The sequence below is a fragment of the Rattus rattus genome, chromosome 15 (genome assembly GCF_011064425.1).
Source record: "Rattus rattus isolate New Zealand chromosome 15, Rrattus_CSIRO_v1, whole genome shotgun sequence".
In the NCBI taxonomy this organism is placed as follows: Eukaryota; Metazoa; Chordata; class Mammalia; order Rodentia; family Muridae; genus Rattus; species Rattus rattus.
This window is the reverse complement of record NC_046168.1, coordinates 10,510,067-10,522,596: the sequence shown is the minus strand read 5'-3', so window position 1 is coordinate 10,522,596 and position 12,530 is coordinate 10,510,067. Positions and strand designations below refer to the sequence as shown.

The 12,530-nt window shown below is 47.3% G+C and overlaps 1 protein-coding gene across 1 annotated transcript in view; it reads right to left on the bottom strand.

Annotated features, from left to right (window-relative positions):
* Positions 1 to 12,530, bottom strand: part of Epb41l4a (erythrocyte membrane protein band 4.1 like 4A) — a 205,883-nt gene that overhangs the window by 14,314 nt on the left and 179,039 nt on the right. The gene's annotated exons all lie outside the window — the stretch shown is intronic.

Here is a 12,530-nt window from a genome sequence, read left to right as displayed (position 1 = left end):
GTCAGGACTCTGAGCCACCCTGGCGACACCGAGAGCCTGTCTTAGAGACAACGAAGAAATCAGATGCACGCGGGAATGGAAAGGGAAGCAGAGTAACCCAAAATCTTCAGTCCTAACCTCCCAATCACCTCAACCTCACTCTCCAGATATTTAACAGCGATTTGATGATTATCACTTTTGATTTGAGAATAAAAACTGGATTAATAAATCTGTAAGTAGGTGTACCTGTAAATATATACACATAAACATAGAATGTCCATACTAAATATGTAATAAAATAACTCACTATAATGTATATACTTAGTTTCTGTATGTCCTGAGTCTGGTACACTGTCTCTTCTCATCTCTAATTTGATTCGTCTGAATCTTTTTTTCTCTGTCTTTTGGTTAAGTTGGCTAAGGACTTGGTAACTTGGTTAATATTTCCGTAAAACTGACTCTTCGTTTCATTGAATCTATTGTCTATCACTTTCATTATTCCTTTCATTAATTCTAGATATGACTTTGATTATCTCTTCCTGTTTACTAGTTTTGGGTGTTGTCTCTTACTGTTTGTCCAAACCTTCTGTGATGGTTTATATATGCTCAGCCCAAGGAATGGCACTATTAGAAGGTGTGGCCCTGTTGGAGTAGGTGTGTCACTGTGGGCATGGGTTTAAGACCCTCATCCTAGCTGCCTAGAAGTCTGTCTTCCACTAGCAGCCTTCAGATGGAGATGTGGAACTCTCAGCTCCTCCTGCACCATGCCTGGATGCTGCCATGCTCCTACCTTGATTGTGGCGTGCTGGGTTGTCATTCAAGACTAAGACTCTTGAGCTTCCATTTTGATTTCTCCCGCACCTCTGTTATCCTTTAGCGCTGTGTTCTATGGCCCCCAGGCATGTGTGTGCTTTGTGCTTTCTCCTGGGGGTGACACCCAGCCTTATTCCACACTGGCCAGAGAGAATGCAGGGTGTCCCTTTACTCTTCCTGTGTTCATTAAGACTTGCTTTGTCCCCTCGGACATGGTTGGTTTTGAAGAAAGACCTGTGAGTGCTGAGAAGATCGTGTATTCTTTAGTGTTGGGAGGAATGTTCTGTAGATCTTAGATTAGATTAGATTCGAATTATGATGTCACTTAACTTCAGTTTTCCTTATTTAATTTCTGTCCAGGTGACCTGTATATTGGTGAGCATGGGGTGTCAAAGTCACCTACAAACTTCTCTTGTGCTAAATCCGTGGCTGAAGATCTAGCTTTACAACGTTGGGTTTGCTCATGTTTGGTGCATGTATGTAAGTCATAGGATCCTCTTGATGGATTGTTCCTCTGATGAACATGAAGTGGCCTTCCTTATTTCTTTGATTAGTTATGAAGCCTATCTTGTCAAGATATTAGGATAGCTACACTGCTTGCTTCTTAGTTCCATTTGCTTGGAGTATCTTTTCCCACCCTTGTACCCCAACGTATCTATCATCAATAATGAAGTATTTTTCTTGAGTTACAAAAAGATGGATTCTTTCTTTCTTCCTTCCTTTCTTTCTTTCTTTCTTTCTTTCTTTCTTTCTTTCTTTCTTTCTTTCTATGTTCTGCCTGCATGTATGCCTGTTGGCCAGAAGAGGGCACCAGATCTCATTACAGTTGGTTGTGAGCCACCATGTGGTTGCTGGGAATTGAACTCAGGACCTCTGGGAGAACAGACAGTGCTCTTAACCTCTGAGCCATCTCTCCAGCCCTGCTATTTTCTAATCCTAATTACTAGTCTGTGTCTCTTTATTGGGGAATTAAGAATATTAATATAAAAAGTTATTATTGAAAGACGTGTATCAGCTGCTGTCATTTTGCTGACTTTTGTGGTACTGTTTTAGGCCCCTTTTGATTAAGTATTCCACCATTATTTGTTTATTCCCCATGAGCTATGTCCCAGAACTGCTGAGCAGACATTTGGGGTGGGAAAGGGTGGACCTACTTGTTATAAGGGAGGGAAATCCCAGGGAACCACAAAGAATACTGTTCCATCTTCTCATTGCAGAGCAAATTAGAACCAAAAATCAGATACGGACACTAACATTAGGAATATGAAGAAAGTATGTAATCTGCCATTATCATCCTTTGGAAGCAGCCCTTCCATTTGACATCATCATGCAAGAACATATGCTCACTTACATATGTATGGGAACATGTCATACAAGAACATATGCTCACTAACACAAGTGTGGGCACACATCTATGTCACAGGTTTTCACTGCAGCACTTCCCTTGCACATCAAACAGGACAGAAAGCCATCCGACTTGCTAGGAGACTTGATACACTACCAGGAGTGGGGTCAGGGCTCATTGGATGCCATCAAGGGGGGAGGATCAGGCCAATGGCAGACATCCCTTCCCATAGGAGCTCACACTTGATTTCTGGGTTTAGAATTAGACGTGAAATTCTGCATAGAATCACCATACAGTTCATGGGCAGCCTTAAATTTCACTACGACATGTTCATCCAGGAAATCAGGATCTTTCATCATCTCAAGTTTAGTTCTAGCAAGACTGCGACAGGCTTAGTCTAGCACATGCTTTCTTGTAAATACATTTAGAAGGAAGACAAGCACTGTGTGTACATCCTCATTGACCGTAAAATCCAGAAGGTTAGCCATCACACTCAGATGATAAAAAACTGGCCGGGCATAGCAGCGCACACCTTTAATCCCAGAACTCAGAAGGCAAAGGCAGGTGGAGGGTTTCTGTGAATTGGAGGCCAGCCTGGTCCATATGGGGGACTGTAGGCCAGCCACCGACACAGTGAGAATAAATTCCTGGGAGCACACGTGTGTGTTCCTTTGCCTTGCCAGTGAAAAGGACCACATCAAAGTGAATTTCCGATCATACCACATACTTTTTTCAAACTGGAGAGTCTCAAGTATGGCCAGTGAGGCGCTCCTACTTCCTAACCCCCTCATGACCCATGTGCTCTGAAGACAGATGCCCTCTACAGGTAATGGTCTTTCATAAATATTTTAACAGATGCATTAAAAATGCAAGGCTTGTTGTAGAGTTGCAAGAGAAGCAGTGTTCCTGAGTGATGCTGGTGTGGACACCCAGGTCCAGTCTGTAATGAGGTCTGAAATTACATGCTTACAAAAGGCCTCTGGTTAATGAAGCCTCATTACAGCAGCGACAGTGTCATTTCTTCCATTACTGAACTGTTCCAGAAGACACAGGTGCAACCTGGGAACAAAAAGAAATCCTTGCACGTAGAAGCAAGAATATTTTAGCACTCAGTCCTTAAAGGCAGGGGTTAGTGATATTCTCTTCTCTCTCTCTCTCTTTTCTCTCTCTTCTCTTCTCTTCTCTCTCTTCTCTCTCTCTCTCTCTCTCTCTTCTCTTTTCTCTCTCTCTCTCTTTCTCTCCCCCCCCCTCCCCTCTCATCATTGGTGATTAAAGGAAATCTTTGTGTGAGAAACACATCTCCTACAATGATTTTTTTTTCTTTTCTTGAGACAGGGTTTATTACATAGCCTGAACTACTGTTCTTCATGCCTTGATCTCCCGGATACTGAGAGAACAGGCATGCACCACCTCTGGGCATGATTCTTAAATCTGGTTCATTTAAAGATGTGGAATATCCAAGCGGTTTTTGCTAACTTCCAGCTACATGTTATTTTGATATAAGGATTTACATCATGAAAGAATAGAAATATTAAAAGCCCTGAACTGGCATACAACCTTTAAAAACATCACAGGCAGGAGATTGTCAGGGGGAAGGGAGACCCGTATCATTTACACTGCAGATCTAGTCGCTTACAAATGCTTCGAATGCAAATGATCAACCTCAAAACCCCAGGCATTCCCTGCCGGAATCTCTCCATCCCTCCTTAAATTTACATTCAACCCACTTTGTCTATTTCCCCACCAGAAAGCAGAGTCCACAGACAGTGTGGGAAACAGATCCTAACAAGGCTTTGACTTTTAAATTAATGTATGGCAGAGAAGGAGTCTAGGAGAGGTGGGAGAGGGGAGGGAAGAGATGGGGAGAGAAGGAGAATGCTTTCAAATAGAACCATTTCAAAGGTGTTTCAGGGCAGGGACTTCTGGTATACCTTCTGCACTTCTCACCAGGCCCCCACAGTCTACTTTTCCTCAGTTGCCCATGCAATTTAGATTTGCACTCTACTTGACACTTAATTAAGTTTGCTAAGGCTGTGAAGATGAAATGCCACATCCCCACTTGATAACGAAGTGGAGATAACAGCCATGCCTATTCTCTCTCTTCCTCTCAATTAGAGTTCTGCACAAATCGTCCTATTATCAAATAAATTCTTACACAAGTACCCCGGGGCCCGCTCGGTCCTCTTCTTTTATCGGTTTTGTTCTTCACAAGACCTTCCTTTGTACTGGCTCTTAATTCACCTCTAACGCACAGCGACGAAAGCCACGCTGAATGCTGAACCTGAAATCTTTTGGAGCAAATGCGTAAGGCCTGCTCTTGCGTTCCGTCTATTCCCAGCTTAGCCACTATTTGACCCAGAGACTTCGAGCAAACCCGCTAATCTCTCGTGGTCAGGTTTCAGCTTCCTCATGTGAAGAATTATTGCAAAGACCGTTTCTAGCTTTAAGGCCCAATGTTTCTCTATTGTGTTTTATCTCCAAACCCCATCTCTTTGACGGCCGCGTAACATTCTAGACAATTGTCTTGTGTGCCCGCTCCACTGCTGAAATTAAATCACCAGGTCCCCACAGATTGAACTTGTGTTCGGATCAGCTCCACTCATTTTTGCCTCACCTGACATAAAGCAATCTTTTCTTATTTTTGCCGGTAGCTTTTCTTCCCTAGGGAAATTTATTGGTTCCAGGCATCTGTTGATGTATTCTCTTAAGGCCCGAAAACAAAAACTGCATTTGCTTTTCCAACCTCCCCTTGCCGTCAATAAATTCCTCTGATTTGCTCCTGAAGTTGTTTTACCATCTTCTACATGCTCCCTATGCCCCTGCTACTGCAATGGGTGACCTCTGACGCAGTTTCGCCTTGAAACTCTCCTGTCTTTGTGATTTTAAAACCTGTTTTGCCCTATTTCAGAGATCTGTGGGTTGTCTCTCATGTGGAGGCTTTGTTATTGCCACAGACTCTCTGTCAACTCGCATTACACTCTGAAGCCCTACAGCACCCACACCACAGGTCTACGTCTTGCTATGTCCTAGTAAAACAGAAATCACCACCCTTGCATCTGCAGCGTGGTGACCGCAGTCTGTCTTCTATGAACTACTGTCCCCCTTCATAACCACAGTTTGTATCTTGTCTTTAAATCAAGTCACCCACATTAGGAAATAATATAAAAGCCCTTAGGGGACATATTAGCACCATCATAAGCTATTCTTCAGATGCTAATAGACAAGAAACTTATCAACAGTAAAAAGCAGGAACAAATTCCAAAGCACCCGCACCAAAATGGATCATGTTTCAGACACCGACTTCAGTTTTGTTGAAGGGAACCAGTTCCACTCTGTTTTCCCCATGGTCTTGAGAACATAAGGCAGCTGAACGTTCCCATCAGATTAGCACCTCCTGCCTATGCCGAACACAGCATTGTCTCCTGAATCTTCACAAGCCTCCTTCAGGGAAGAAAGGACAGGTACTCTTTCCATCTGAGCCTGAGAATCAAAGATCCAAATGGTAAAGTGACCAGGCCACAGGCATGGAACCCTCTCAAGGCAGGATCGTTTTTATAAAGCAGGCTCCCTACTTCTCACAAGAGCACACAACGCTTCTCACATTTAACTATTGTTGTGCAGACCTCCCGGGATAAGTATAGGGACAGTCTCCTGCTGCCATCGTGCTGTAGCCCAGCCAGGCCCAGCTTCTCTCCTTCCTCACACTCTAATCCTCTGGACTTAGGTAAAAACCACTGAACTATTCGCCTGCGTCCCTCACCTCTCCAAATCTCCCACTCTGAAACTCTAAAAACCTAGCAGCACATCAAAGCTAAGAAACAAGTGGGTAAGCCACAGATCTCCCTGTGATGCCCACACCAGGAGCAGGATATTCTGCAGACTTCTTTCTTGAATGTAAAGAATGTTTTTATCAAGCTCAGGGCGTTTACAGGGAGAGCTGGTGGATGAAAACCTCTATTCCAGTCAGTCCACTTCCTGGGTCTCCCTTCAGCATGTGTCTCGGATAAGTTCAGGGTGCAGTCCTATGTGTTCAAGACTATAGTGGCAGACTGGCTGGTCTCTTTGTTTGTTTTTTATGCTTTAAGGTTTTTATTAGCGTGTACTAATTATACAAAATGGTGAGTTTCATTGTGACGTTTTACATGCACATGTGATGTCTTTGGATCATATTCACCCCATCATCCTCTCTTGCTCCTCCGAGAGTCTCAACAATCTCCTACCTCTTCTCAACTGCTGACTGACCCTTCAGATCTCGGGGACAAAGCTCAAAACTCTTGCCAACCAATTAAAAAAAATACAACCTAATGTGCACAGGGATCATTAGCTGCACAGTGCCAGCATTCTGAAGGCTCGACGTGTGGCAAATGTAACCAGAACAGTTGTCTCTCAGTGATGGAACAGCGAAGAAAGCTCTGACTGAAGCTTGAGCAGGCTGTGGTGAGCTCAGCTGACCCAGTGCTAGCTTAGCGCACGTGAGGCTCCTGTACTTTCTAACTAGGAGTGGCAGTGCACACCTATAATCTCAGCGTGTGAGTCTCTCTCTGTCTCTCTTTGTCTCTGTCTCTCTTTGTATCTCTGTCTCTCTCTCTCCCTCTCTGAGTGTTTGTGTGTGTGTGTGTGTGTGTGTGTGTGTGTGTGTGTGTGTGTGTGTGTGTAGGTGCAAATCAATGAATTCAAGGTCACCTTGGCTACAGTCAAGTGTGAGGCCAGGCTGGGATACCTGATATCTTATCACCGAAACACAGTATCTGAAGTACACACAAGCTATAAGCCCCCTTAGAAACAAGCCACGGGTGAAGATGCGGAGAGAATGTCTGGTGTACAACCCGTGGAGTGGTGCCGATCTCTAACCCCAGCGCTTAGGACGCTGAATGCTGGGATCAAATTGTTCCCTGCCCTAAGTTGTTCCGCACTGTGTAGCACAGGGTGTTTGGGGGGGGGTGTCTTCACCTGAAAGACTTAACCAGACACTTTGACTCCACCATGAGCATGAATGCAGAATTGGGATGAGTCTGCACCTTAGGGATGCTTAACCTCACACACAGAGCACATAGTAAGACTTAAACAGAAAACATGCCCCCCTGAGAACGTATGCAGGTAGACGGGATACAATCCATATCCGGAAAACCAGGCCCGAGAACTTACTGCAGACATCAGGTTGTGGGACAGAATCTAGAAATGGTTCTAGAAATGTCTACAAAGGGTTAAAAGGCTGCAACAGAGTTCAAGACTTTTCAAGGAGGCCAGAGAAGCAGAAGCTGATAGGAAAGAAAAAAGCAAAAACCACTTTATTTTGCATCTCCGTCAGCCTTCTCTAGCCATTCTGCAGCGCACACATACACGGGAGGTAGGCAGGAATTGATGTTCTTATTGTTATGTGTAATGCGTGACCTGGGAGCTAATATCAGAAATAAAGACCGGAGTGGAAGAACCCGTGTGTCAACAGGCCACTGAGGAAATCAGTGTGACTAGGCAAACCACTGCCAACCCGCACAGACTGTTTATTACTTAATAAATTCTCCCTGGAGGAAAGGCACAAACACGTTAGTCTGTTCCTGACACAATGTCCTCAAGACCACGCAGCAGGGGAATCCTGCCCTACGCAATGACGCGCTGTCTCTGACCCCAGACGGAAGGACGGCGACTGGTGAGACGAACTAAATGTGTGTTAGGGGCAGGTGGGGAGAACGGGAGATTGAGGAAATGAAAGGGGAGGGGGAGGGGAGAGGGGAGGGGAGAGGAGGGGAGAGGAGGGGAGGGAGATGGGGAGGAGGGGGGAGGAAGAAAGGAGAGGAGGCAGAGAGGAGAGGGAGGTGGAGAGGAAAGGAAAGGGAGGGGAGAGGGGAGGGGAGAGGAGGGAGAGAGAGGGGAGGGAGAGGAGGGGGAGAGGAGGAGAAGGGGAGAGAGGGAGGAGAGGGGGGGAAGAAGAGAGGAGAGAAGAGAGGGAAGAGAGGAGGGGGAGAGGAGAGGGAAGGGAGGAGAGGAGGAGAGGAGAGGGGAGGGGAGGGGAGGGGAGGGAGAGAGGGGGAGGGGAGGGGAGGGAGAGGGGAGAGGGAGGGGGAGGGAGAGGAGGGAGGAGAGAGGAAGGGGAGGGGAGGGGAGGAGAGGAGAGGGAAGGGAGGGAGGGGAGGGAGGGGAGGGGAGGGGAGGAGGGGAGGGAGAGGGAGGGGAGGGGTGGGGAGAGGAGAAGGAGAGGAGAAGAGAGAAGGGGGAGAAGGGAGAGGAGAGGAGAAGAAGGAGAGGAGAGGAGGGGAGTGGAGAGGAGAGGTGAGGAGAGGAGAGGAGAGGGGAGGGGGAGAGGAGAGGAGAGAAGAGGGGAGGAGAGGAGAGGAGAGGAGAGAGGAGGGAGAGGAGAGGAGAGAAGAGGGAGAGGAGGGAGAGGAGAAGAGAGGGAATAGGGAGAGGAGAGGAGAGGGAATAGGGAGAGGAGAGAGGAGGGGAGAGGAGAGGAGAGGAGAGGAGAGGAGAGGAGAGAGGTGAGAAGGGGGAGAGGAGAAAGGACCTGGAGATGCAGGGACCCCAGACTGGGACTGGACTGGGACTCTGCACCCCAAAGCACTCTCACCTCAAAGATTTCATTTGATCCTACGTTCAATGAAGCCCATCAGGCATTCTATCCCCTGCCCCATGTTAAAGACCTACAGTGCTCAGAACTGAGCTGGTGAAGCGATGTCCAAATATCACCACAGCAGAGCCGAGATGCTGACCCCAATCCTGGACTGTCCTGGCACAAAACCAGGGCCTCCTGAGCAAAGAAATAATTCAGGGACATCAGAAGGAAGAAGCATGGGACAGAAGGTTCAAGAAGACGAAGGGGAAAATGATAAAATACAGAGTGAAACAAGAAGAAATGAAGAGGAGAGGACATAACCAGACAGACAAAGGGGGAAGGTCCTGACGACTGAGACCTTGAGCAAGCGACTTTTGTGATGGTGCACGTCTTTAATCCCAGAGGGCAGAGGCAGGCAGATCTCTGTGAGTTCAAAACCAGCCTGGTCTACAGAATGAGTGCCAGGACACCCAGACTCACTCACCGAGACCCTGCTTCAAAACAGACTAATGACAAACTTTCTGTGACCAACCTCTAGCTGACCGTAGAAATGGTGTGAAATACACACACACACACACACACACACACACACACACACACCCAGCTCTCAGTCCCCCAGAGAGTAGGATATTCACTGGAATCATGACATGAAGAATAACAGAAGTAGAAAGGGCTGGAGACACATAAACGATGCCCTCATGAAGGAGGGCGGGGCCTTCCGCCGTGGAAAGACACTCGCAGAAACACATCTGTAAGAACCCCCTGCATCCTCGGCAGTTCTGAACCCCAAGGGGCACACGCTTATTCTATGAGAAAACAACTCTTTTGTCAGTTATTCCACTGTTGGATTTTGGCTGTTTGTCGACACACGGTTTCTCCGTGTAGCCCTGGCTGTCCTGGAACCCACTTTGTAGACCAGGCTGGCTTGGAACTCACAGAGATCTGCCCGACTGCCTCCTGAGCACTGGGATTAAAAGCATGTGCCACCATGCCCAGGTTCGATTTGACTGATTTATTTATTTATATTTATGTATATGAGTGCTCTGCTGCGTGAACACCTGTATGGCAGAAGAGGGCACCGAATCCCTTTATAGAGGGTTGTGAGCCTCGATGGGGATGCTGGGAACTGAACTCGGGACCTCTGGAAGAGCAAGCAATCAGTGTTCCTAACCGCTGACCCATATCTCCAGCTCCAGACTTTGACTCTCTAGGTGGTGCTAAAAGCCTCTTCCGGATGAACTCTATTAGTAAACAGCATATCTCCTCACACACAATGGAGGTGTTCAAATCTTACCCATGAAATCAATAGAGTAGAAGTAAGCACCGATAAGTCGGGTTTATTTTTAAAAAAGGAAAGAAAGGGAGGGAGGGAGGGAGGGAGAAAAAGGAGCAACAACAAAAATTTCCAGAGTGGCCTCAGGCCTACTAGAGATTTCCTAGCTTGGAGATGTAGCCCGGTTGGTAGAGTGCTTGCCCAGGATGCATGAAGCTGTGGGCTTGATCCCCAGAAGCACATAAACACAGCACAACAGTGGTGCAGACCTCTAACAGCCCCCAGAGGTGGAGATTGAAGAGCAGAGCTTGAAGGTCATCCTGCGTTACGCAGCAAGTTAGAGGCCAATGGAGCTTCACAAGACCCTGTCTTAAAAATACCAAGAGGGAGCTCCCTTTATGTATAAATAAATATTTGTAAAACCCAGGAAGAAGGGGACAAAAACAAAAAAACAAAAACAAAAACGAAACGAGACCTGGAAGTAGAAGGGAAACTGGGTGAGAGAAGGGGCCGGATCAGTGAGAGCAGCAGGAAGAGGGCAAGGGAGGGCAACGGGAGCGACAGTGGTTGACATGGATCCTGTTCATGTGTAAAAATGGCATAACCAAATGACTGTTACATGTAATCAGTACTCGCTAAAAACCATGTAAAAAACGAGCTTGCCCAAAAGTTGCCCCAAGGTTACAATTTCCCAAACCAAGACAAGAGAGTGGGCTGTGTCAGGTAGGCCCTCGCAGCAGAGACGAGGAAACAGCATCAGCAGGTACCAGGTTCTGTGTGACCGATGCTATGGTCACCGCAAACCGTTCACAAAGGCACAGGGCAGTGCTGAGAAGTCACTGGGCCCCACTAGCAGCCAAGGAGAGGGAAGCGCAGGAGGCTGAAGGTTCAGTACCTCACTGGGTCTCCCGAATTCACACAACGTCGGATGTCAAGAAGCAGTCCCTTGCTGTACACAGAAGCCATCCTAACAGGAGCAGAGCTGAAGGGGCAATGTTCAGGTCTGATGCAAAAGGAGGCATCTCCTCGAGGGAGGGGCTGGAGTTAGGCAAGTGGACACCCAAAAGGGGCAACCTGACACGGAGCCCTCCTTCCGTGCACACCTGACTGCTGAGGCGGAACCTGCCTGGACAGTGGTCAGAGCTAAACACGCTTCTTCCTCTGCCTGCTGTCCGCTACGCCTCATCTCCTGGGGACACAGGAACGTGCGTGATCCCAAGGCAACACTGCCACAGGCAGAAGCAATCACAAAAGCCTTCTGTATGCTTTCTGTAGTATGTGACTGTGTGCTTTGAAAACCACTTCTCATCGTCGTCACTACGAAGTACATAGACCCCTGTCCATTCAGGAGCGATGCCATTCTAACACCAAGAAATATGATTTTAAAAAAAATCTGTGGGAGACAGAGGTAAAATTCTCCAGGAAAGAGGCAGCTACAGGGACATAAGCCAGCACAGCCAGGCCAGCAATCGAACAATTTAAGGATCGGGTGCAACCTTCCGATTCCGTTTCATTTTTAATAGCAAATGTCGCCCTTAGCACATTCCGCTCCCGAAGACACTGTTTTTAAGCAGGTTATCTTCTTCTGGCCGTTGAGAGCGGGCCATTGAGGAGCACAGTTTGGGAGGCACGAAATAAAACAAACAGACTCTGGCGTGATGAAATGAGCACAAGTTGTTAAGCAGAAAAAGCGAGCAATTTGTTTTGTTTTGTAGGAAACTGTTTGCTTTTACAGCAGGAAGAAGGCCCCTAAGGGAGAGTTGCCTCTAATGATTGGATTTTCACAGACACACAAACTGAAATTGTTTCTCTGAGGAGTGTCAGAACACACGGAGATCTTGCGGCTGTCCCGTGTAATTCCAGCCTCTAAGAGAGCGGGAGGCGGGAAGCTTCCCTGAGCAAGAGGCTTCTCGAGGTGCTGTCTGGGTCATTATTACACCAGCTTTGCAGTCAGTGTAGACCATTCCCTCTGTGCTTGGCACAAAGCTCCCAAGCACTAAAGAATGACCTTAGAGTCCAGTCCAACCGCTTCATCTCAGAGAAGAGAAGATGACTTAGAAAAGAACAAGCAGGCCTGAGCCTCTTGGTGATCGGAAGGGCTCTCTCTTCCTTCCTCCCTTCCTCCCTCCCTCCATCCTCCCTCCCTCCCTTTCTCCCTTCCTCCTTCCCTCCCTCCTCCCTCCTTCCCTCCCTACCTCTCTTCTCCCTCCCTCCCTCCATCCCCCCTCCCTCCCTCTCAGCATCACTGATGTTTTAGTACCGGATGCACCTTTGCTATGGCGTCTGCCTTCCACATTGGAGAACACCTAGCATCAACTCTGGTCAGTAATAATCTCTCCTATCCCAATGTAACAAAAATAAATGTCTCCAAACACAGCCAAACGTCCTCCGAAAGGGCAGAGCGTTCCCAGTTAAGGACCACTAGGTTTGACTGGTAAAACTGACAGTCAAATCCCTCTGACGCCTGCCCTGGTGGTGTTTCCATAGCTCACGAATACCTGTTGTTCATAAGTAATCGGTTTGGACATTACTAGGGAGACATGTTTAACACACTGGCCAACACTAACGCT